This window comes from Anser brachyrhynchus (assembly GCF_964034855.1).
Source record: "Anser brachyrhynchus genome assembly, contig: SCAFFOLD_246, whole genome shotgun sequence".
NCBI classification, from domain to species: Eukaryota; Metazoa; Chordata; class Aves; order Anseriformes; family Anatidae; genus Anser; species Anser brachyrhynchus.
Genome location: NW_027663494.1, coordinates 1 through 24,919, shown reverse-complemented (window position 1 = coordinate 24,919; position 24,919 = coordinate 1). Strand labels below are relative to the sequence as shown.

Genomic DNA, 24,919 nt, shown 5'->3' with positions numbered 1-24,919 from the left:
CGACCTAGAAATCGCCCTCCTACTCCCCCTGCCATGAGCCGTCCAACTCCAATCCCCCCTAATGACCCTCACCTGAACTGTAGTGATCCTCCTTCTCCTAACACTCGGACTGGCCTACGAGTGAATTCAAGGGGGCCTAGAATGAGCAGAATAACAGAAAGTTAGTCTAACCAAAAAGATAGCTGGTTTCGACCCAGCAGATTACAGCCAACCCTGTAACTTTCTTATGTCGCCCCTACATTTAAGCTTCTACTCAGCCTTCATTTTCAGCGGACTAGGACTAGCCTTCCACCGAACCCACCTAGTATCCGCCCTACTATGCCTTGAAAGCATAATATTATCGATATTCGTAGGCCTATCAATATGATCCATCGAAAACCAAGTCTCCTCATTCACCATGGTACCAATTCTCATGCTAACCTTCTCAGCGTGTGAGGCGGGCACAGGCCTGGCCATCCTAGTAGCCTCCACCCGCACACATGGCTCCGACCATCTACACAACCTAAACCTCCTGCAATGCTAAAAATCATCCTACCCACAATCATACTTCTTCCAACAGCCCTGCTGTCTCCACCAAAATTTCTATGGACTAACACCACCTTATACAGCCTCCTAATCGCTGCCCTAAGCCTACAGTGATTAATCCCAACCTACTACCCCTACAAATTTTTATCCAACTGAACAGGAATTGACCAAATCTCATCCCCCCTCCTAGTACTATCCTGCTGACTACTCCCACTCATAATCATAGCAAGCCAAAACCACCTGCAACAAGAACCCCTACAACGCAAACGAATCTTTATCTCAACCTTAGTCGCAGTCCAGCCATTCATCCTACTAGCCTTTTCCACCACAGAACTAGCACTATTTTACATCTCATTTGAAGCAACCCTCATTCCCACCCTAATCTTAATCACCCGATGGGGGAACCAACCAGAACGCCTAAGCGCTGGCATCTACCTGCTATTCTACACGCCAGTAAGCTCTCTACCCCTGCTAATCACAATCATACACCTATACGTGAAAATTGGCACCCTGCACCTGCCAACCCTACAACTAACCCACCCAACCCTATCCACCTCATGGACAGGAATACTATCAGGTCTAGCACTGCTCATAGCATTCATAGTAAAAGCCCCACTATACGGCCTACACCTCTGACTGCCAAAAGCCCACGTAGAAGCACCCATCGCAGGCTCAATACTCCTCGCCGCCCTACTACTAAAGCTAGGAGGATACGGAATTATACGAGTCACTCTATTTATGGGCCCACTGTCCAACCTCCTGCACTACCCCTTCCTAACCCTGGCCCTATGAGGCGCCCTAATGACTAGCTCAATCTGCCTACGACAGACAGACCTAAAATCACTAATCGCTTATTCATCCGTTAGCCACATAGGCCTAGTTATCGCCGCAGGAATAATCCAAACCCACTGATCATTCTCAGGGGCAATGATCCTAATAATTTCCCATGGACTAACTTCCTCCATACTATTCTGCCTAGCCAACACAAACTATGAACGTACGCACAGCCGAATTCTACTACTCACACGAGGCCTACAACCTCTCCTACCACTCATAGCTACCTGATGATTGCTGGCCAATCTAACAAACATAGCCTTACCCCCAACAACAAACCTCATAGCAGAGCTAACCATTATAATCACCTTATTCAACTGATCTGCCTTCACGATCATCCTAACAGGAATCGCAACCCTACTAACCGCCTCCTACACCTTATTCATACTACTAATGACCCAACGAGGCTCAATCCCCTCCCACATCACATCTATGCAAAACTCAACCACGCGAGAACACCTGCTCATAACACTCCACATTATCCCAATATTCCTCCTAATCCTCAAACCCGAACTGATCTCCGGAATCCCCTCATGCAAGTATAGTTTAAACCAAACATTAGACTGTGATTCTAAGAATAGAAGTTCAAACCTTCTTACCTGCCGAGGGGAGGGTTTAACCAACAAGAGCTGCTAACTCTTACATCTGAGCCTAAAACCTCAGCCCCCTTACTTTTAAAGGATAACAGCAATCCACTGGTCTTAGGAACCACCCATCTTGGTGCAAATCCAAGTAAAAGTAGTGAACCCCACACTACTAATCAACTCCCTCACACTACTCACGCTGACAATCCTCCTAACCCCAATCATCCTGCCATTTCTATTTAAAAACTTTAAAAACACCCCAAAAGCCACCACCCGCGCTGTTAAAACCGCATTCCTAATTAGCCTAGCCCCTACAACCGCATTCATCTACTCGGGAGTAGAATCTGTCACCTGCCACTGGGAGTGAAAATTCATTATAAACTTTAAAATCCCCCTGAGCCTAAAAATAGACCAATACTCAATAACATTTCTTCCAATCGCCCTATTTGTAACATGATCAATCCTACAATTCGCCATATGATACATGGCCTCAGAGCCATACGTAACAAAATTTTTCACCTACCTACTGACATTCCTAGTCGCCATACTCCTCCTAACAACCGCAAACAACATATTCCTCCTATTCGTAGGCTGGGAAGGAGTACGAATCATGTCCTTCCTTCTCATCGGCTGATGACAAGGCCGAGCAGATGCCAACACCGCCGCCCTACGAGCCGTAATCTACAACCGAATCGGAGACGTCGGACTGATCCTGAGCATAGCATGACTAGCTTCAACATTCAACACCTGAGAGATCCAACAAGCCGTACACCCCCACCAAACCCCAATCCTCCCCCTCATAGGATTAATCCTCGCAGCCGCAGGAAAATCCGCCCAATTTGGACTCCACCCATGACTGCCCGCAGCAATAGAAGGCCCCACCCCAGTATCAGCCCTACTGCACTCCAGTACCATAGTAGTAGCCGGAATCTTCCTGCTCATCCGCATGCACCCCCTGCTAGCCACCAACCAGACAGCCCTAACTGCCTGCCTATGCCTAGGTGCTCTATCAACCCTATTCGCTGCCACATGCGCCCTAACCCAAAATGACATCAAAAAAATCATTGCTTTCTCAACATCCAGCCAACTAGGACTAATAATAGTCACTATCGGACTAAACCTCCCACAACTAGCCTTCCTACACATCTCAACCCATGCCTTCTTTAAAGCCATACTATTCCTATGCTCAGGGTCTATCATCCACAACCTAAACGGAGAACAAGATATCCGAAAGATAGGAGGCCTACAGAAAATACTCCCAGTCACTACTTCCTGCCTAACCATCGGAAACCTGGCGCTGATAGGAACCCCATTCCTAGCCGGATTCTACTCAAAAGACCTCATCATCGAAAGCTTAAACACATCATACCTAAATACTTGAGCCCTACTCCTAACCCTTATAGCCACAGCATTCACCGCAACCTACAGCATCCGCATAACCATCCTAGTCCAAGCTGGACAAACCCGAATCCCCCCAATAGTATCAATAAACGAAAACAACCCACTAATCACCGCCCCCCTAACCCGACTCGCCCCAGGCAGCATTACAGCAGGAATAATCATTACCTCTTTCATCACACCAACCAAAACCCCCCCAATAACCATACCCCTTATCACCAAAACCGCTGCCATCCTCATAACAATCCTAGGAATCATCCTAGGCCCCTCATGTACAGGGCCACACCCCTCTAACGGCGCAAGCTTACATAGAAACATTATTAACAGACCTAGACAGATACAAAAACCCCTACAAGACCACGTATTAACTAACCCTGTTAACCCGACTCAGGAGCGCCTATAAGAGCGATTAAAATCTGTGAAAGGAACTCGGCAAATTAATAAGGCCCGACTGTTTACCAAAAACATAGCCTTCAGCAAATTAAACAAGTATTGAAGGTGATGCCTGCCCGGTGACTTAGGTTTAACGGCCGCGGTATCCTAACCGTGCAAAGATAGCGCAATCAATTGTCCCATAAATCGAGACTTGTATGAATGGCTAAACGAGGTCTTAACTGTCTCTCACAGATAATCAGTGAAATTGATCTCCCCGTGCAAAAGCGGGGATGTGAACATAAGACGAGAAGACCCTGTGGAACTTAAAAATCAACGACCACCGCGAATCCTCAATCAACCCCACTGGGGCCACTACCATCGCAGAGCCTGGTCGATATTTTTCGGTTGGGGCGACCTTGGAGGAGAACAAATCCTCCAAAAACAAGACCATACCTCTTTACCTAGAGCTACCCCTCAAAGTGCTAACAGTGACCAGACCCAATATAATTGATTAATGGACCAAGCTACCCCAGGGATAACAGCGCAATCCCCCTCAAGAGCCCATATCGACAGGGGGGTTTACGACCTCGATGTTGGATCAGGACATCCTAATGGTGCAGCCGCTATTAAGGGTTCGTTTGTTCAACGATTAACAGTCCTACGTGATCTGAGTTCAGACCGGAGCAATCCAGGTCGGTTTCTATCTATGACACACTCTCCCCAGTACGAAAGGACCGGGAAAGTGGGGCCAATACCACAAGCACGCCCCCCCCCTCTAAGCAGTGAAACCAACTAAACCGTGAAGAGGGCCTTCCCCCACCACTTTCAATCCTAGAAAAGGACCAGCTAGAGTGGCAGAGCCCGGCAAGTGCAGAAGGCTTAAGCCCTTTCCCCAGAGGTTCAAATCCTCTCCCTAGCTTCACCCATGATTCAAATAACAACACTAAGCTGCCTCGTTATATCCCTCCTATACATCATCCCAATCCTGATTGCCGTAGCCTTCCTAACCCTAGTAGAACGGAAAATCCTAAGCTACATACAATCCCGCAAAGGCCCTAACGTTGTCGGGCCTTTTGGCCTACTTCAACCATTTGCGGACGGACTGAAACTATTTACCAAAGAGCCCATCCGACCCTCTACCTCTTCCCCACTTCTATTCATTCTGATACCAATACTAGCCCTTGTCCTAGCCCTCACCACTTGAGCACCACTACCACTCCCATTTCCCCTAGCAGATCTAAACCTCGGAGTTCTCTTCCTAATAGCCATGTCAAGCCTAGCCGTCTACTCAGTCCTATGATCGGGCTGAGCCTCGAACTCAAAATACGCACTAATCGGAGCCCTACGGGCAGTAGCACAGACCATTTCATACGAAGTGACACTGGCCATAATCCTGCTATCAATAATCATACTAAGCGGAAGCTACACACTCAGCTCCTTTGCCATCGCACAGGAGCCTCTATACTTCATTTTCTCCTCATGACCCCTAGCAATAATATGATACGTATCCACCCTAGCAGAGACAAACCGAGCTCCTTTTGACCTCACAGAGGGTGAATCTGAGCTAGTCTCAGGGTTTAACGTTGAATACGCCGCAGGACCCTTCGCCTTATTCTTCCTAGCTGAATATGCGAACATTATGCTAATAAATACACTTACAGCCATCATATTCCTAAACCCAAGCGCCCTAGGGCCACCCACAGAACTATTCCCCGTCATCCTAGCCACAAAAGTCCTCCTACTATCTTCTGGTTTCTTATGGGTCCGAGCTTCATACCCACGATTCCGATATGACCAACTAATGCACCTACTATGAAAAAACTTCCTACCCCTCACACTAGCTCTGTGCCTCTGACACATCAGCATACCTATCTGCTATGCAGGCCTACCTCCTTACATAAGGAAATGTGCCTGAACTACAAAGGGTCACTATGATAAAGTGAACATAGAGGTATAACAGCCCTCTCATTTCCTGTTGACCTTAGAAAAGTAGGAATTGAACCCACACAAGAGAAATCAAAATTCTCCATACTTCCCTTATATTATTTTCTAGTAGAGTCAGCTAATCAAGCTATCGGGCCCATACCCCGAAAATGATGGTTTAACCCCCTCCTCTACTAATGAACCCTTACGCGACCCCAATCATAACCTTCAGCCTCATCTTGGGCACCACAATCACAATTTCCAGCAACCACTGAGTTCTGGCCTGGACAGGACTGGAGATCAACGCACTAGCCATCATTCCCCTAATTGCCAAATCCCACCACCCACGAGCAGTAGAAGCCGCAACGAAATACTTCCTAACCCAAGCAGCTGCTTCCGCCCTGGTCCTATTCTCTAGCATAACCAATGCCTGAGTCACCGGCCAATGAGACATCACACAAATAAACCACCCAACCTCCTGTCTACCACTGACAGCAGCAATCGCTATTAAACTGGGCCTAGTGCCATTTCACTTCTGATTCCCAGAAGTACTACAAGGATCGCCACTAATAACAGCCCTGCTACTCTCGACCCTCATAAAATTCCCCCCACTAACCCTGCTCCTACTAACATCCAAATCCCTCGACCCAGCTCTACTCACCGCCATGGCCCTAGCCTCAACAGCACTAGGAGGCTGAATAGGACTGAACCAAACACAAACACGCAAAATCCTAGCCTTCTCGTCCATCTCCCACTTAGGCTGAATCGCCATCATCCTAGTTTACAGCCCCAAATTGGCCTTACTTACCTTCTACCTATACACAATCATAACATCAGCCGTATTCCTAGCCCTTAACAAAATCAAAGCCCTTAACCTATCCATGATCACAACCTCATGAACAAAAACCCCAGTGCTAAACGCCACCCTAATACTAGTACTTTTATCCCTAGCAGGCCTCCCCCCATTAACAGGCTTTATACCAAAGTGACTTATCATCCAAGAACTAACTAAACAGGAAATAACACCAGCAGCCATGGCAATTGCCATGCTATCACTGCTCAGCCTCTTCTTCTACCTACGCCTCGCATACCACTCAACAATTACCCTTCCCCCCAACTCCTCTAACCACATAAAACAATGATACACTAGCAAAGCCCCAAGCACACCTACTGCGGTCCTTGCCTCACTATCAATCCTCTTACTTCCCCTGTCCCCAATAATACATGCCATTGTCTAGAAACTTAGGATAACACCCCAAACCGAAGGCCTTCAAAGCCTTAAATAAGAGTTAAACCCTCTTAGTTTCTGCACATTAAGACTTACAGAATATTAACCTGTATCTTCTGAATGCAAGTCAGACGCTTTAATTAAGCTAAAGCCTCCCTAGACAGATGGGCTTCGATCCCACAAAACTCTAGTTAACAGCTAAATGCCTAAACCAATTGGCTTCTGCCTACAAAGACCCTGACGCACCCTAGTGCGCATCGATGAGCTTGCAACTCAACATGAATTTCACTACAGAGCCGATAAGAAGAGGAATTAAACCTCTGTAAAAAGGACTACAGCCTAACGCTTCAACACTCAGCCATCTTACCCGTCACCTTCATCAACCGATGACTATTTTCCACTAACCATAAGGATATTGGCACCCTGTACCTCATCTTCGGGGCATGAGCAGGAATAGTCGGCACCGCACTCAGCCTATTAATCCGCGCAGAACTAGGACAACCAGGAACTCTCCTAGGCGACGACCAAATTTACAATGTAATCGTTACCGCTCACGCCTTTGTAATAAGCTTCTTTATAGTCATACCCATCATGATCGGAGGATTCGGCAACTGATTAGTCCCCCTCATAATCGGTGCCCCCGACATAGCATTCCCGCGAATAAACAACATAAGCTTTTGACTCCTCCCCCCATCATTCCTCCTCCTACTAGCCTCATCCACTGTAGAAGCTGGCGCCGGCACAGGCTGAACTGTCTACCCTCCCCTAGCAGGTGACCTTGCCCACGCCGGAGCTTCAGTAGACCTGGCTATCTTCTCACTCCACTTAGCCGGTATCTCCTCCATCCTTGGGGCCATCAACTTTATCACCACAGCCATCAACATAAAACCCCCCGCACTCTCACAATACCAAACCCCACTATTTGTCTGATCCGTACTAATTACCGCCATCCTACTCCTTCTATCACTCCCCGTACTCGCCGCCGGTATTACAATATTACTAACTGATCGAAACCTAAACACCACATTCTTCGACCCCGCTGGAGGAGGAGACCCAATCCTGTACCAACACCTATTCTGATTCTTCGGACACCCAGAAGTCTATATTCTGATCCTACCGGGGTTCGGAATCATCTCACACGTAGTCACGTACTACTCAGGCAAAAAGGAGCCCTTCGGCTACATGGGAATAGTCTGAGCCATACTATCCATCGGCTTCCTAGGATTCATCGTCTGAGCTCACCACATGTTTACAGTAGGAATAGACGTTGATACCCGAGCCTACTTTACATCAGCCACTATAATCATTGCCATCCCTACCGGAATCAAAGTATTTAGCTGACTAGCCACCCTGCACGGAGGAACAATCAAATGAGACCCCCCCCAATACTATGAGCTCTAGGATTTATCTTCCTATTTACCATCGGAGGATTAACAGGAATCGTTCTTGCAAACTCTTCCCTAGACATCGCCCTGCACGACACGTACTACGTAGTTGCCCACTTCCACTACGTCCTATCCATAGGCGCCGTCTTTGCCATTCTAGCAGGATTTACTCACTGATTCCCACTACTCACTGGGTTTACCCTACACCAAACATGAGCAAAAGCCCACTTCGGGGTAATATTTACAGGAGTAAACCTAACGTTCTTCCCCCAGCACTTCCTAGGCCTAGCAGGAATACCCCGACGATACTCGGACTATCCCGACGCCTACACACTATGAAACACCATTTCCTCCATCGGCTCCCTAATCTCAATAGTAGCCGTAATCATACTAATATTCATCATCTGAGAAGCCTTTCCGGCCAAACGAAAAGTCCTACAACCAGAACTAACTACCACAAACGTTGAATGAATCCACGGCTGCCCTCCCCCATACCATACTTTCGAGGAACCGGCCTTCGTCCAAGTACAAGAAAGGAAGGAATCGAACCCTCACATGCTGGTTTCAAGCCAACTGCATTAACCGCTCATGCTTCTTTCTTATGAGACGTTAGTAAACCAATTACATAGCCTTGTCAAGACTAAATCACAGGTAAAAATCCTGTACATCTCATGTGGCCAACCACTCCCAACTAGGATTCCAAGACGCCTCATCACCCATCATAGAAGAACTCGTTGAATTCCACGACCACGCCCTAATCGTTGCCCTAGCTATCTGCAGCCTAGTTCTCTACCTTTTAGCCCACATACTAACAGAAAAACTCTCGTCCAATGCTGTAGACGCCCAAGAAGTAGAGCTGATCTGGACAATCCTACCTGCTATCGTCCTGGTACTCCTCGCCCTCCCATCCCTACAAATCCTCTACATAATGGACAAAATCGATGAACCAGACCTCACCCTAAAAGCCATCGGCCACCAATGATACTGAAGCTACGAATACACAGACTTCAAAGACCTATCATTCGACTCCTACATAGTGCCCACCCCAGACTTACCCAACGGCCACTTCCGACTGCTAGAAGTTGACCACCGCGTAGTTATCCCAATAGAATCCCCCATCCGCGTGATCATTACTGCAGGAGACGTACTCCACTCCTGAGCAGTCCCAACGCTCGGAGTTAAAACAGACGCAATCCCAGGCCGACTAAACCAAACTTCATTCATTACCACCCGGCCTGGGATTTTTTACGGACAATGCTCAGAAATTTGCGGGGCTAATCACAGCTACATACCCATTGTAGTAGAATCAACCCCACTCCCACATTTCGAGGCCTGATCGTCCCTTCTATCATCATCCTAATCATTAAGAAGCTATGCAACAGCACTAGCCTTTTAAGCTAGCCAAAGAGGGACTTCCCCCTCCTTAATGATATGCCACAGCTTAACCCCGCACCATGATTTTCAATCATAATTATAACCTGATTAACCCTAGCACTCCTCATCCAACCAAAACTACTAGCCTTCACCACAACCAACCCCCCATCAAATAAGACCTCCCTCACTACCAAACCCACACCATGATCCTGACCATGAACCTAAGCTTCTTTGACCAATTTTCCAGCCCCAATCTATTCGGCATCCCCTTAATCCTACTATCCCTACTCTTCCCAGCCCTACTATTCCCGTCCCCAAACAACCGATGAATCAACAACCGCCTTTCTACTATCCAAACATGACTCCTTCACCTAATCACAAAACAACTAATAGTCCCACTCAACAAAAATGGCCACAAATGAGCCATAATATTTACATCCCTAATAATCATACTTCTTACAATCAACCTTCTAGGCCTCCTTCCATATACATTCACCCCAACCACCCAACTATCTATGAACATAGCCCTAGCCTTCCCACTATGGCTCGCCACACTACTAACAGGCCTACGAAACCAACCATCAGCCTCTTTAGCCCACCTATTACCCGAAGGTACCCCTACACCCCTAATCCCCGCACTAATCCTGATCGAAACAACCAGCCTACTAATCCGCCCCCTAGCCCTCGGAGTCCGCCTTACAGCCAACCTTACAGCAGGACACTTACTCATCCAACTCATCTCTACAGCCTCCATTGCATTAATACCCACCCTTCCTGCAGTATCCATCCTAACAATAATCATCCTACTACTCCTAACCATCCTAGAAGTAGCAGTAGCCATAATCCAGGCCTACGTCTTCGTGCTCCTTCTAAGCCTATACTTACAAGAAAACATCTAATGGCACACCAAGCACACTCATACCACATAGTTGACCCAAGCCCTTGACCAATCTTCGGGGCAGCCGCCGCCCTACTCACAACCTCAGGATTAATCATGTGATTCCACTACAACTCATCCATACTACTAACCCTAGGCCTCATCTCAATACTCCTAGTAATACTCCAATGATGACGAGACATTGTACGAGAAAGCACCTTCCAAGGCCATCACACTCCCACAGTCCAAAAAGGCCTACGATACGGCATAATCCTTTTCATCACATCCGAAGCATTCTTCTTCTTAGGGTTCTTCTGAGCGTTCTTCCACTCGAGCCTGGCCCCAACCCCAGAACTAGGAGGCCAACGACCCCCAACAGGAATTAAACCACTCAACCCGATAGAAGTCCCCCTACTAAACACAGCCATCCTACTAGCCTCAGGCGTTACCGTAACGTGAGCCCATCACAGCATCACAGAAGGAAACCGAAAACACGCCATCCACGCCCTAACCCTAACGATCCTCCTGGGATTCTACTTCACAGCCCTACAAGCAATAGAATACCACGAAGCCCCATTCTCAATCGCCGATAGCGTCTACGGATCTACCTTCTTCGTTGCCACTGGATTCCACGGACTCCACGTAATCATCGGATCCTCCTTCCTGACCGTCTGCCTCTTCCAACTGATCAAGTTCCACTTTACATCAGACCACCACTTCGGATTCGAGGCAGCAGCCTGATACTGACACTTCGTAGACATCATCTGACTATTCCTCTACATAACCATCTACTGATGAGGATCTTGCTCTTCTAGTATATTAATTACAATTGACTTCCAATCTCTAGAATCTGGTATAAACCCAGAGGAGAGCAATGAACGCACTCATGTTCATATTTGCCCTATCATCAATCCTAAGCGCCGCCCTAACCGCATTAAACTTCTGACTCGCCCAAATAAACCCCGACTCAGAGAAACTCTCACCGTACGAATGTGGATTCGACCCACTTGGATCTGCTCGATTACCATTCTCAGTCCGATTCTTCCTCAGTAGCCATCCTGTTCGTCCTATTCGACCTAGAAATCGCCCTCCTACTCCCCCTGCCATGAGCCGTCCAACTCCAATCCCCCCTAATGACCCTCACCTGAACTGTAGTGATCCTCCTTCTCCTAACACTCGGACTGGCCTACGAGTGAATTCAAGGGGGCCTAGAATGAGCAGAATAACAGAAAGTTAGTCTAACCAAAAAGATAGCTGGTTTCGACCCAGCAGATTACAGCCAACCCTGTAACTTTCTTATGTCGCCCCTACATTTAAGCTTCTACTCAGCCTTCATTTTCAGCGGACTAGGACTAGCCTTCCACCGAACCCACCTAGTATCCGCCCTACTATGCCTTGAAAGCATAATATTATCGATATTCGTAGGCCTATCAATATGATCCATCGAAAACCAAGTCTCCTCATTCACCATGGTACCAATTCTCATGCTAACCTTCTCAGCGTGTGAGGCGGGCACAGGCCTGGCCATCCTAGTAGCCTCCACCCGCACACATGGCTCCGACCATCTACACAACCTAAACCTCCTGCAATGCTAAAAATCATCCTACCCACAATCATACTTCTTCCAACAGCCCTGCTGTCTCCACCAAAATTTCTATGGACTAACACCACCTTATACAGCCTCCTAATCGCTGCCCTAAGCCTACAGTGATTAATCCCAACCTACTACCCCTACAAATTTTTATCCAACTGAACAGGAATTGACCAAATCTCATCCCCCCTCCTAGTACTATCCTGCTGACTACTCCCACTCATAATCATAGCAAGCCAAAACCACCTGCAACAAGAACCCCTACAACGCAAACGAATCTTTATCTCAACCTTAGTCGCAGTCCAGCCATTCATCCTACTAGCCTTTTCCACCACAGAACTAGCACTATTTTACATCTCATTTGAAGCAACCCTCATTCCCACCCTAATCTTAATCACCCGATGGGGGAACCAACCAGAACGCCTAAGCGCTGGCATCTACCTGCTATTCTACACGCCAGTAAGCTCTCTACCCCTGCTAATCACAATCATACACCTATACGTGAAAATTGGCACCCTGCACCTGCCAACCCTACAACTAACCCACCCAACCCTATCCACCTCATGGACAGGAATACTATCAGGTCTAGCACTGCTCATAGCATTCATAGTAAAAGCCCCACTATACGGCCTACACCTCTGACTGCCAAAAGCCCACGTAGAAGCACCCATCGCAGGCTCAATACTCCTCGCCGCCCTACTACTAAAGCTAGGAGGATACGGAATTATACGAGTCACTCTATTTATGGGCCCACTGTCCAACCTCCTGCACTACCCCTTCCTAACCCTGGCCCTATGAGGCGCCCTAATGACTAGCTCAATCTGCCTACGACAGACAGACCTAAAATCACTAATCGCTTATTCATCCGTTAGCCACATAGGCCTAGTTATCGCCGCAGGAATAATCCAAACCCACTGATCATTCTCAGGGGCAATGATCCTAATAATTTCCCATGGACTAACTTCCTCCATACTATTCTGCCTAGCCAACACAAACTATGAACGTACGCACAGCCGAATTCTACTACTCACACGAGGCCTACAACCTCTCCTACCACTCATAGCTACCTGATGATTGCTGGCCAATCTAACAAACATAGCCTTACCCCCAACAACAAACCTCATAGCAGAGCTAACCATTATAATCACCTTATTCAACTGATCTGCCTTCACGATCATCCTAACAGGAATCGCAACCCTACTAACCGCCTCCTACACCTTATTCATACTACTAATGACCCAACGAGGCTCAATCCCCTCCCACATCACATCTATGCAAAACTCAACCACGCGAGAACACCTGCTCATAACACTCCACATTATCCCAATATTCCTCCTAATCCTCAAACCCGAACTGATCTCCGGAATCCCCTCATGCAAGTATAGTTTAAACCAAACATTAGACTGTGATTCTAAGAATAGAAGTTCAAACCTTCTTACCTGCCGAGGGGAGGGTTTAACCAACAAGAGCTGCTAACTCTTACATCTGAGCCTAAAACCTCAGCCCCCTTACTTTTAAAGGATAACAGCAATCCACTGGTCTTAGGAACCACCCATCTTGGTGCAAATCCAAGTAAAAGTAGTGAACCCCACACTACTAATCAACTCCCTCACACTACTCACGCTGACAATCCTCCTAACCCCAATCATCCTGCCATTTCTATTTAAAAACTTTAAAAACACCCCAAAAGCCACCACCCGCGCTGTTAAAACCGCATTCCTAATTAGCCTAGCCCCTACAACCGCATTCATCTACTCGGGAGTAGAATCTGTCACCTGCCACTGGGAGTGAAAATTCATTATAAACTTTAAAATCCCCCTGAGCCTAAAAATAGACCAATACTCAATAACATTTCTTCCAATCGCCCTATTTGTAACATGATCAATCCTACAATTCGCCATATGATACATGGCCTCAGAGCCATACGTAACAAAATTTTTCACCTACCTACTGACATTCCTAGTCGCCATACTCCTCCTAACAACCGCAAACAACATATTCCTCCTATTCGTAGGCTGGGAAGGAGTACGAATCATGTCCTTCCTTCTCATCGGCTGATGACAAGGCCGAGCAGATGCCAACACCGCCGCCCTACGAGCCGTAATCTACAACCGAATCGGAGACGTCGGACTGATCCTGAGCATAGCATGACTAGCTTCAACATTCAACACCTGAGAGATCCAACAAGCCGTACACCCCCACCAAACCCCAATCCTCCCCCTCATAGGATTAATCCTCGCAGCCGCAGGAAAATCCGCCCAATTTGGACTCCACCCATGACTGCCCGCAGCAATAGAAGGCCCCACCCCAGTATCAGCCCTACTGCACTCCAGTACCATAGTAGTAGCCGGAATCTTCCTGCTCATCCGCATGCACCCCCTGCTAGCCACCAACCAGACAGCCCTAACTGCCTGCCTATGCCTAGGTGCTCTATCAACCCTATTCGCTGCCACATGCGCCCTAACCCAAAATGACATCAAAAAAATCATTGCTTTCTCAACATCCAGCCAACTAGGACTAATAATAGTCACTATCGGACTAAACCTCCCACAACTAGCCTTCCTACACATCTCAACCCATGCCTTCTTTAAAGCCATACTATTCCTATGCTCAGGGTCTATCATCCACAACCTAAACGGAGAACAAGATATCCGAAAGATAGGAGGCCTACAGAAAATACTCCCAGTCACTACTTCCTGCCTAACCATCGGAAACCTGGCGCTGATAGGAACCCCATTCCTAGCCGGATTCTACTCAAAAGACCTCATCATCGAAAGCTTAAACACATCATACCTAAATACTTGAGCCCTACTCCTAACCCTTATAGCCACAGCATTCACCGCAACCTACAGCATCCGCATAACCATCCTAGTCCAAGCTGGACAAACCCGAATCCCCCCAATAGTATCAATAAACGAAAACAACCCACTAATCACCGCCCCCCTAACCCGACTCGCCCCAGGCAGCATTACAGCAGGAATAATCATTACCTCTTTCATCACACCAACCAAAACCCCCCCAATAACCATACCCCTTATCACCAAAACCGCTGCCATCCTCATAACAATCCTAGGAATCATCCTAGGCCCCTCATGTACAGGGCCACACCCCTCTAACGGCGCAAGCTTACATAGAAACATTATTAACAGACCTAGACAGATACAAAAACCCCTACAAGACCACGTATTAACTAACCCTGTTAACCCGACTCAGGAGCGCCTATAAGAGCGATTAAAATCTGTGAAAGGAACTCGGCAAATTAATAAGGCCCGACTGTTTACCAAAAACATAGCCTTCAGCAAATTAAACAAGTATTGAAGGTGATGCCTGCCCGGTGACTTAGGTTTAACGGCCGCGGTATCCTAACCGTGCAAAGATAGCGCAATCAATTGTCCCATAAATCGAGACTTGTATGAATGGCTAAACGAGGTCTTAACTGTCTCTCACAGATAATCAGTGAAATTGATCTCCCCGTGCAAAAGCGGGGATGTGAACATAAGACGAGAAGACCCTGTGGAACTTAAAAATCAACGACCACCGCGAATCCTCAATCAACCCCACTGGGGCCACTACCATCGCAGAGCCTGGTCGATATTTTTCGGTTGGGGCGACCTTGGAGGAGAACAAATCCTCCAAAAACAAGACCATACCTCTTTACCTAGAGCTACCCCTCAAAGTGCTAACAGTGACCAGACCCAATATAATTGATTAATGGACCAAGCTACCCCAGGGATAACAGCGCAATCCCCCTCAAGAGCCCATATCGACAGGGGGGTTTACGACCTCGATGTTGGATCAGGACATCCTAATGGTGCAGCCGCTATTAAGGGTTCGTTTGTTCAACGATTAACAGTCCTACGTGATCTGAGTTCAGACCGGAGCAATCCAGGTCGGTTTCTATCTATGACACACTCTCCCCAGTACGAAAGGACCGGGAAAGTGGGGCCAATACCACAAGCACGCCCCCCCCCTCTAAGCAGTGAAACCAACTAAACCGTGAAGAGGGCCTTCCCCCACCACTTTCAATCCTAGAAAAGGACCAGCTAGAGTGGCAGAGCCCGGCAAGTGCAGAAGGCTTAAGCCCTTTCCCCAGAGGTTCAAATCCTCTCCCTAGCTTCACCCATGATTCAAATAACAACACTAAGCTGCCTCGTTATATCCCTCCTATACATCATCCCAATCCTGATTGCCGTAGCCTTCCTAACCCTAGTAGAACGGAAAATCCTAAGCTACATACAATCCCGCAAAGGCCCTAACGTTGTCGGGCCTTTTGGCCTACTTCAACCATTTGCGGACGGACTGAAACTATTTACCAAAGAGCCCATCCGACCCTCTACCTCTTCCCCACTTCTATTCATTCTGATACCAATACTAGCCCTTGTCCTAGCCCTCACCACTTGAGCACCACTACCACTCCCATTTCCCCTAGCAGATCTAAACCTCGGAGTTCTCTTCCTAATAGCCATGTCAAGCCTAGCCGTCTACTCAGTCCTATGATCAGGCTGAGCCTCGAACTCAAAATACGCACTAATCGGAGCCCTACGGGCAGTAGCACAGACCATTTCATACGAAGTGACACTGGCCATAATCCTGCTATCAATAATCATACTAAGCGGAAGCTACACACTCAGCTCCTTTGCCATCGCACAGGAGCCTCTATACTTCATTTTCTCCTCATGACCCCTAGCAATAATATGATACGTATCCACCCTAGCAGAGACAAACCGAGCTCCTTTTGACCTCACAGAGGGTGAATCTGAGCTAGTCTCAGGGTTTAACGTTGAATACGCCGCAGGACCCTTCGCCTTATTCTTCCTAGCTGAATATGCGAACATTATGCTAATAAATACACTTACAGCCATCATATTCCTAAACCCAAGCGCCCTAGGGCCACCCACAGAACTATTCCCCGTCATCCTAGCCACAAAAGTCCTCCTACTATCTTCTGGTTTCTTATGGGTCCGAGCTTCATACCCACGATTCCGATATGACCAACTAATGCACCTACTATGAAAAAACTTCCTACCCCTCACACTAGCTCTGTGCCTCTGACACATCAGCATACCTATCTGCTATGCAGGCCTACCTCCTTACATAAGGAAATGTGCCTGAACTACAAAGGGTCACTATGATAAAGTGAACATAGAGGTATAACAGCCCTCTCATTTCCTGTTGACCTTAGAAAAGTAGGAATTGAACCCACACAAGAGAAATCAAAATTCTCCATACTTCCCTTATATTATTTTCTAGTAGAGTCAGCTAATCAAGCTATCGGGCCCATACCCCGAAAATGATGGTTTAACCCCCTCCTCTACTAATGAACCCTTACGCGACCCCAATCATAACCTTCAGCCTCATCTTGGGCACCACAATCACAATTTCCAGCAACCACTGAGTTCTGGCCTGGACAGGACTGGAGATCAACGCACTAGCCATCATTCCCCTAATTGCCAAATCCCACCACCCACGAGCAGTAGAAGCCGCAACGAAATACTTCCTAACCCAAGCAGCTGCTTCCGCCCTGGTCCTATTCTCTAGCATAACCAATGCCTGAGTCACCGGCCAATGAGACATCACACAAATAAACCACCCAACCTCCTGTCTACTACTGACAGCAGCAATCGCTATTAAACTGGGCCTAGTGCCATTTCACTTCTGATTCCCAGAAGTACTACAAGGATCGCCACTAATAACAGCCCTGCTACTCTCGACCCTCATAAAATTCCCCCCACTAACCCTGCTCCTACTAACATCCAAATCCCTCGACCCAGCTCTACTCACCGCCATGGCCCTAGCCTCAACAGCACTAGGAGGCTGAATAGGACTGAACCAAACACAAACACGCAAAATCCTAGCCTTCTCGTCCATCTCCCACTTAGGCTGAATCGCCATCATCCTAGTTTACAGCCCCAAATTGGCCTTACTTACCTTCTACCTATACACAATCATAACATCAGCCGTATTCCTAGCCCTTAACAAAATCAAAGCCCTTAACCTATCCATGATCACAACCTCATGAACAAAAACCCCAGTGCTAAACGCCACCCTAATACTAGTACTTTTATCCCTAGCAGGCCTCCCCCCATTAACAGGCTTTATACCAAAGTGACTTATCATCCAAGAACTAACTAAACAGGAAATAACACCAGCAGCCATGGCAATTGCCATGCTATCACTGCTCAGCCTCTTCTTCTACCTACGCCTCGCATACCACTCAACAATTACCCTTCCCCCCAACTCCTCTAACCACATAAAACAATGATACACTAGCAAAGCCCCAAGCACACCTACTGCGGTCCTTGCCTCACTATCAATCCTCTTACTTCCCCTGTCCCCAATAATACATGCCATTGTCTAGAAACTTAGGATAACACCCCAAACCGAAGGCCTTCAAAGCCTTAAATAAGAGTTAAACCCTCTTAGTTTCTGCACATTAAGACTTACAGAATATTAACCTGTATCTTCTGAATGCAAGTCAGACGCTTTAATTAAGCTAAAGCCTCCCTAGACAGATGGGCTTCGATCCCACAAAACTCTAGTTAACAGCTAAATGCCTAAACCAATTGGCTTCTGCCTACAAAGACCCTGACGCACCCTAGTGCGCATCGATGAGCTTGCAACTCAACATGAATTTCACTACAGAGCCGATAAGAAGAGGAATTAAACCTCTGTAAAAAGGACTACAGCCTAACGCTTCAACACTCAGCCATCTTACCCGTCACCTTCATCAACCGATGACTATTTTCCACTAACCATAAGGATATTGGCACCCTGTACCTCATCTTCGGGGCATGAGCAGGAATAGTCGGCACCGCACTCAGCCTATTAATCCGCGCAGAACTAGGACAACCAGGAACTCTCCTAGGCGACGACCAAATTTACAATGTAATCGTTACCGCTCACGCCTTTGTAATAAGCTTCTTTATAGTCATACCCATCATGATCGGAGGATTCGGCAACTGATTAGTCCCCCTCATAATCGGTGCCCCCGACATAGCATTCCCGCGAATAAACAACATAAGCTTTTGACTCCTCCCCCCATCATTCCTCCTCCTACTAGCCTCATCCACTGTAGAAGCTGGCGCCGGCACAGGCTGAACTGTCTACCCTCCCCTAGCAGGTGACCTTGCCCACGCCGGAGCTTCAGTAGACCTGGCTATCTTCTCACTCCACTTAGCCGGTATCTCCTCCATCCTTGGGGCCATCAACTTTATCACCACAGCCATCAACATAAAACCCCCCGCACTCTCACAATACCAAACCCCACTATTTGTCTGATCCGTACTAATTACCGCCATCCTACTCCTTCTATCACTCCCCGTACTCGCCGCCGGTATTACAATATTACTAACTGATCGAAACCTAAACACCACATTCTTCGACCCCGCTGGAGGAGGAGACCCAATCCTGTACCAACACCTATTCTGATTCTTCGGACACCCAGAAGTCTATATTCTGATCCTACCGGGGTTCGGAATCATCTCACACGTAGTCACGTACTACTCAGGCAAAAAGGAGCCCTTCGGCTACATGGGAATAGTCTGAGCCATACTATCCATCGGCTTCCTAGGATTCATCGTCTGAGCTCACCACATGTTTACAGTAGGAATAGACGTTGATACCCGAGCCTACTTTACATCAGCCACTATAATCATTGCCATCCCTACCGGAATCAAAGTATTTAGCTGACTAGCCACCCTGCACGGAGGAACAATCAAATGAGACCCCCCCCAATACTATGAGCTCTAGGATTTATCTTCCTATTTACCATCGGAGGATTAACAGGAATCGTTCTTGCAAACTCTTCCCTAGACATCGCCCTGCACGACACGTACTACGTAGTTGCCCACTTCCACTACGTCCTATCCATAGGCGCCGTCTTTGCCATTCTAGCAGGATTTACTCACTGATTCCCACTACTCACTGGGTTTACCCTACACCAAACATGAGCAAAAGCCCACTTCGGGGTAATATTTACAGGAGTAAACCTAACGTTCTTCCCCCAGCACTTCCTAGGCCTAGCAGGAATACCCCGACGATACTCGGACTATCCCGACGCCTACACACTATGAAACACCATTTCCTCCATCGGCTCCCTAATCTCAATAGTAGCCGTAATCATACTAATATTCATCATCTGAGAAGCCTTTCCGGCCAAACGAAAAGTCCTACAACCAGAACTAACTACCACAAACGTTGAATGAATCCACGGCTGCCCTCCCCCATACCATACTTTCGAGGAACCGGCCTTCGTCCAAGTACAAGAAAGGAAGGAATCGAACCCTCACATGCTGGTTTCAAGCCAACTGCATTAACCGCTCATGCTTCTTTCTTATGAGACGTTAGTAAACCAATTACATAGCCTTGTCAAGACTAAATCACAGGTAAAAATCCTGTACATCTCATGTGGCCAACCACTCCCAACTAGGATTCCAAGACGCCTCATCACCCATCATAGAAGAACTCGTTGAATTCCACGACCACGCCCTAATCGTTGCCCTAGCTATCTGCAGCCTAGTTCTCTACCTTTTAGCCCACATGTGTGCAAGTTGACCCCGCAGAGGGTATTCCAACCCCTGTGGCAGACCCTGTGTCTGGGTCAGAGAAACGAGCTGTAGCAGTGCAAGTTGCCCCTGTAGACAAGGTGAAAAAATGGTATAGAGGCTCAGGTCGTTTAAAACGCAGACAGTCTTCTGCTAAGTCTGGGCGTAGTGAAGACGAGGCTGGGCCATCAAAGGTGCAGGAGACTGAAGATGAGGATGAGGATGGCGAAAAATCAACAGTAACTACCCGGACTCCATACCAGCCATCAAAGGTGCAGGAGACTGAAGATGAGGATGAGGATGTCGGAAAATCAACAGTAACTACCCGGACTCTACACCGGCCATCAAAGGTGCAGAAGACTGAAGATGAGGATGAGGATGTCGAAAAATCAACAGTAATTACCCGGACTCTATACCAGCGTGAGCTACGAGATGTGCGAAAAGATTTTGGTCGCTGTATAGGCGAGCAGCTTGTCACCTGGCTGCTCCGGTGCTGGGACACGGGAGCCAATTATGTGGAATTGGAGGGCAAGGAAGCCAGGCGGCTGGGATCCCTTGCTAGGGACGCATGCATTGACAAAGCAATTGGAGATGGAGCACAATCTCGCAGCCTCTGGAGGCGTCTCCTGTCAGCTGTGAAGGAAAGGTATCCCTTCAAGGAAGAACTTGTATGTTTACCAAGCAAATGGACCACCATGGAGAAGGGAATTCAGTACCTGAGGGAATTGTCCGTACGGGAAGTAATTTATAAGGACCTAGACGACGCACAAACATCCGCAGATCCAGATGCAGTCCGGTGTACACTACCCATGTGGCGGAAGTTTGTACAGAGTGCCCCATCATCATATGCCAGCTCATTGGCAATGCTAGCCTGGAAAACGGAGGAGAATCCCACAGTGAATGAAGTGACTAAAATACTCCGGCAGTACGAAGGAAATCTCTCCTCTTCCCTAAAGGCCTGTGTCTCAGCTGTGGAGAAACTCTCTGAAGAGGTCCACCAACTTAAAGAGAATTTATCTTCCCCTCCACCTGAACGAACCAGTGTCCACCAGCTAAAAGAGAATGCTTTAGAGAAACTTTCTGAAAAGATCCACCAACTTGAAGAAAGATTATCTTCCCCTTCACCTGAACGAACCAGTGTCCACCAGCTAAAAGAGAATGCTTTGGAGAAACTTTCTGAAAAGATCCACCAACTTGAAGAAAGATTATCTTCCCCTTCACCTGAACGAACCAGTGTCCACCAGCTAAAAGAGAATGCTTTGGAGAAACTTTCTGAAAAGATCCACCAACTTGAAGAAAGATTATCTTCCCCTTCACCTGAACGAACCAGTGTCCACCAGCTAAAAGAGAATACCTTGGAGAAACTTTCTGAAGAGATCCACCAACTTAAAGAGAGTTTATTTTCCTCCCCACCTGTACAAACCAGTGTCTCAGCTATTAGGGGTAAACGTTCATCTATGCAAGGAAGACAATATGGTGGGCACACACACCGCGCCACCCTGTGGTTTTACCTACGTGACCATGGAGAGGACATGAGAAAATGGGATGGAAAATCTACTGCGACCCTAGAGGCACGGGTACGTGAATTGCAAAGGAAAACAATTGGGAAAAAGGAGTTCTCTGAAAGGTTTGCTGCTCCAACTTCCAGCAGGCAGTCCTTTAAACACAGAAATGAAGATTCTGACCAGGACTAGAGGGGCCCTGCCTCCAGCCAGGGGGAGGAAAGGGACAATCGAGTTTATTGGACTGTGTGGATTCGATGGCCTGGCACGTCAGACGCACAGAAGTATAAGGCTTTGGTAGACACCGGTGCACAATGTACTCTAATGCCATCAAGCTATAAAGGGCCAGAGCCCATCTGTATTTATGGTGTGACGGGGGGATCCCAGCAGTTAACTGTATTGGAGGCTGAAGTGAGTCTAACCGGTAATGAGTGGCAAAAGCACCGTATTGTGACTGGCCCAGATGCTCCGTGCATCCTTGGCATAGACTATCTTAGAAGAGGATATTTCAAGGACCCAAAAGGGTTCCGCTGGGCTTTTGGCATAGCTGCTTTGGAGACAGAGGACATTAAACAGTTGTCTACCTTGCCTGGTCTCTCAGAGGACCCTTCTGTTGTGGGGTTGCTGAGGGTTGAAGAACAGCAAGTGCCGATCGCTACCACAACTGTGCACCGGCGGCAATATCGCACCAACCGAGACTCCCTGAGTCCCATCCATAAGCTAATTCGTCAACTGGAGAGCCAAGGAGTGATCAGCAAGACTCATTCACCTTTTAATAGTCCCATATGGCCAGTGCGAAAGTCTAATGGTGAGTGGAGACTAACAGTGGACTATCGTGGCCTGAACGAAGTCACGCCACCACTGAGTGCTGCAGTGCCGGACATGCTAGAACTCCAGTATGAACTGGAATCAAAGGCAGCCAAGTGGTATGCCACAATTGATATCGCTAATGCATTTTTCTCCATCCCTCTAGCAGCACAGTGCAGGCCACAGTTTGCTTTCACTTGGAGGGGAGTCCAATATACTTGGAATCGGCTGCCCCAGGGGTGGAAACACAGCCCTACCATTTGCCATGGACTGATCCAGTCTGCGCTGGAGCAGGGGGAAGCTCCTGAACACCTGCAGTACATCGATGACATCATTGTGTGGGGTGACACTGCAGAAGAAGTTTTCGAGAAAGGGAAGAAAATAGTCCAAATCCTTCTGAAGGCTGGTTTTGCCATAAAACAGAATAAAGTTAAAGGACCTGCACGAGAGATCCAGTTTTTAGGAATAAAATGGCAAGATGGACGCCGTCAAATCCCAATGGATGTGATCAACAAAATAACAGCTATGTCTCCACCAACTAGCAAAAAAGAAACACAAACTTTCCTAGGTGTCGTGGGGTTTTGGAGAATGCATATTCCAAATTACAGTCTGATTGTAAACCCGCTCTACCAAGTAACCCGTAAGAAGAATGCTTTTGAATGGGGCCCTGAGCAACGACAAGCCTTTGAACAAATTAAGCAGGAAATAGTTCATGCAGTAGCCCTCGGGCCAGTCCGAACAGGACCAGATGTAAAGAATGTGCTCTACACCGCAGCCGGAGAGAATGGTCCCACCTGGAGCCTCTGGCAGAAAGAACCTGGGGAAACTCGAGGTCGACCCCTGGGGTTTTGGAGTCGGGGATACAGAGGATCTGAAGCCCGCTATACTCCAACTGAAAAGGAGATATTGGCAGCATATGAAGGAGTTCGATCTGCTTCGGAAGTGGTCGGTACTGAAGCGCAGCTCCTCCTGGCACCCCGACTGCCGGTACTAGGCTGGATGTTCAAAGGAAGGGTCCCCTCTACGCATCATGCAACTGATGCTACATGGAGCAAGTGGGTTGCACTGATTACTCAGCGGGCTCGAATAGGAAACCCCAGTCGCCCAGGAATCTTGGAGGTGATTATGGACTGGCCAGAAGGCAAATACTTTGGGATATCACCAGAGGAGGAGGTGGTTCGTGCTGAAGAAGCCCCCCTGTACAACAAGCTACCAGAAAATGAGAAGAAATATGCCTTGTTCACTGACGGGTCCTGTCGTATTGTGGGAAAGCATCGGAGATGGAAAGCTGCTGTATGGAGTCCTACACGACGAGTTGCAGAAGCTGCTGAGGGAGAAGGTGAATCGAGTCAGTTTGCAGAAGTAAAAGCCATTCAGCTGGCTTTAGATATTGCTGAACGAGAAAAGTGGCCAGTTCTCTATCTCTATACTGATTCATGGATGGTAGCAAATGCCCTGTGGGGGTGGTTACAGCAATGGAAGCAGAACAACTGGCAGCGCAGGGGCAAGCCCATCTGGGCTGCGGCATTGTGGCAAGATATTGCTGCCCGGGTAGAGAACCTGGTTGTAAAGGTACGCCATGTAGATGCTCATGTGCCCAAGAATCGGGCTACTGAAGAACACCAAAACAACCAGCAGGTGGATCAGGCTGCTAAGATTGAAGTGGCTCAGGTGGACCTGGACTGGCAACATAAAGGTGAATTATTTATAGCCCGATGGGCCCATGACACCTCAGGCCATCAAGGTAGAGATGCAACCTACAGATGGGCTCGTGATCGAGGGGTGGACCTGACCATGGACACTACAGCACAGGTTATTCATGACTGTGAAACATGTGCTGCAATCAAGCAAGCCAAACGGTCAAAACCTCTTTGGTATGGAGGACGATGGCTGAAATATAAATATGGAGAGGCCTGGCAGATTGATTACATCACACTCCCTCAAACCCGCAACGGCAAGCGCCACGTACTTAC

General features: G+C 47.7%; 1 long non-coding RNA gene across 2 annotated transcripts in view; it reads right to left on the bottom strand.

The window, feature by feature from the left end:
• The window catches only part of LOC308187386, a 37,016-nt gene extending 16,427 nt beyond the window's left edge, over window positions 1–20,589 (bottom strand). The window contains exons 1-2 of one of the 2 annotated variants that reach the window (XR_013944648.1): window positions 20,534–20,589; window positions 8,959–9,267 (exon numbers count right to left, since the gene is read on the bottom strand). This is a non-coding gene — a long non-coding RNA (uncharacterized lncRNA). The remainder of the gene's footprint in view (window positions 1–8,958; window positions 9,268–20,533) is intronic. The other variant, XR_013944649.1, reaches the window with a different exon arrangement.
• Window positions 20,590–24,919: the final 4,330 nt, after the last annotated feature.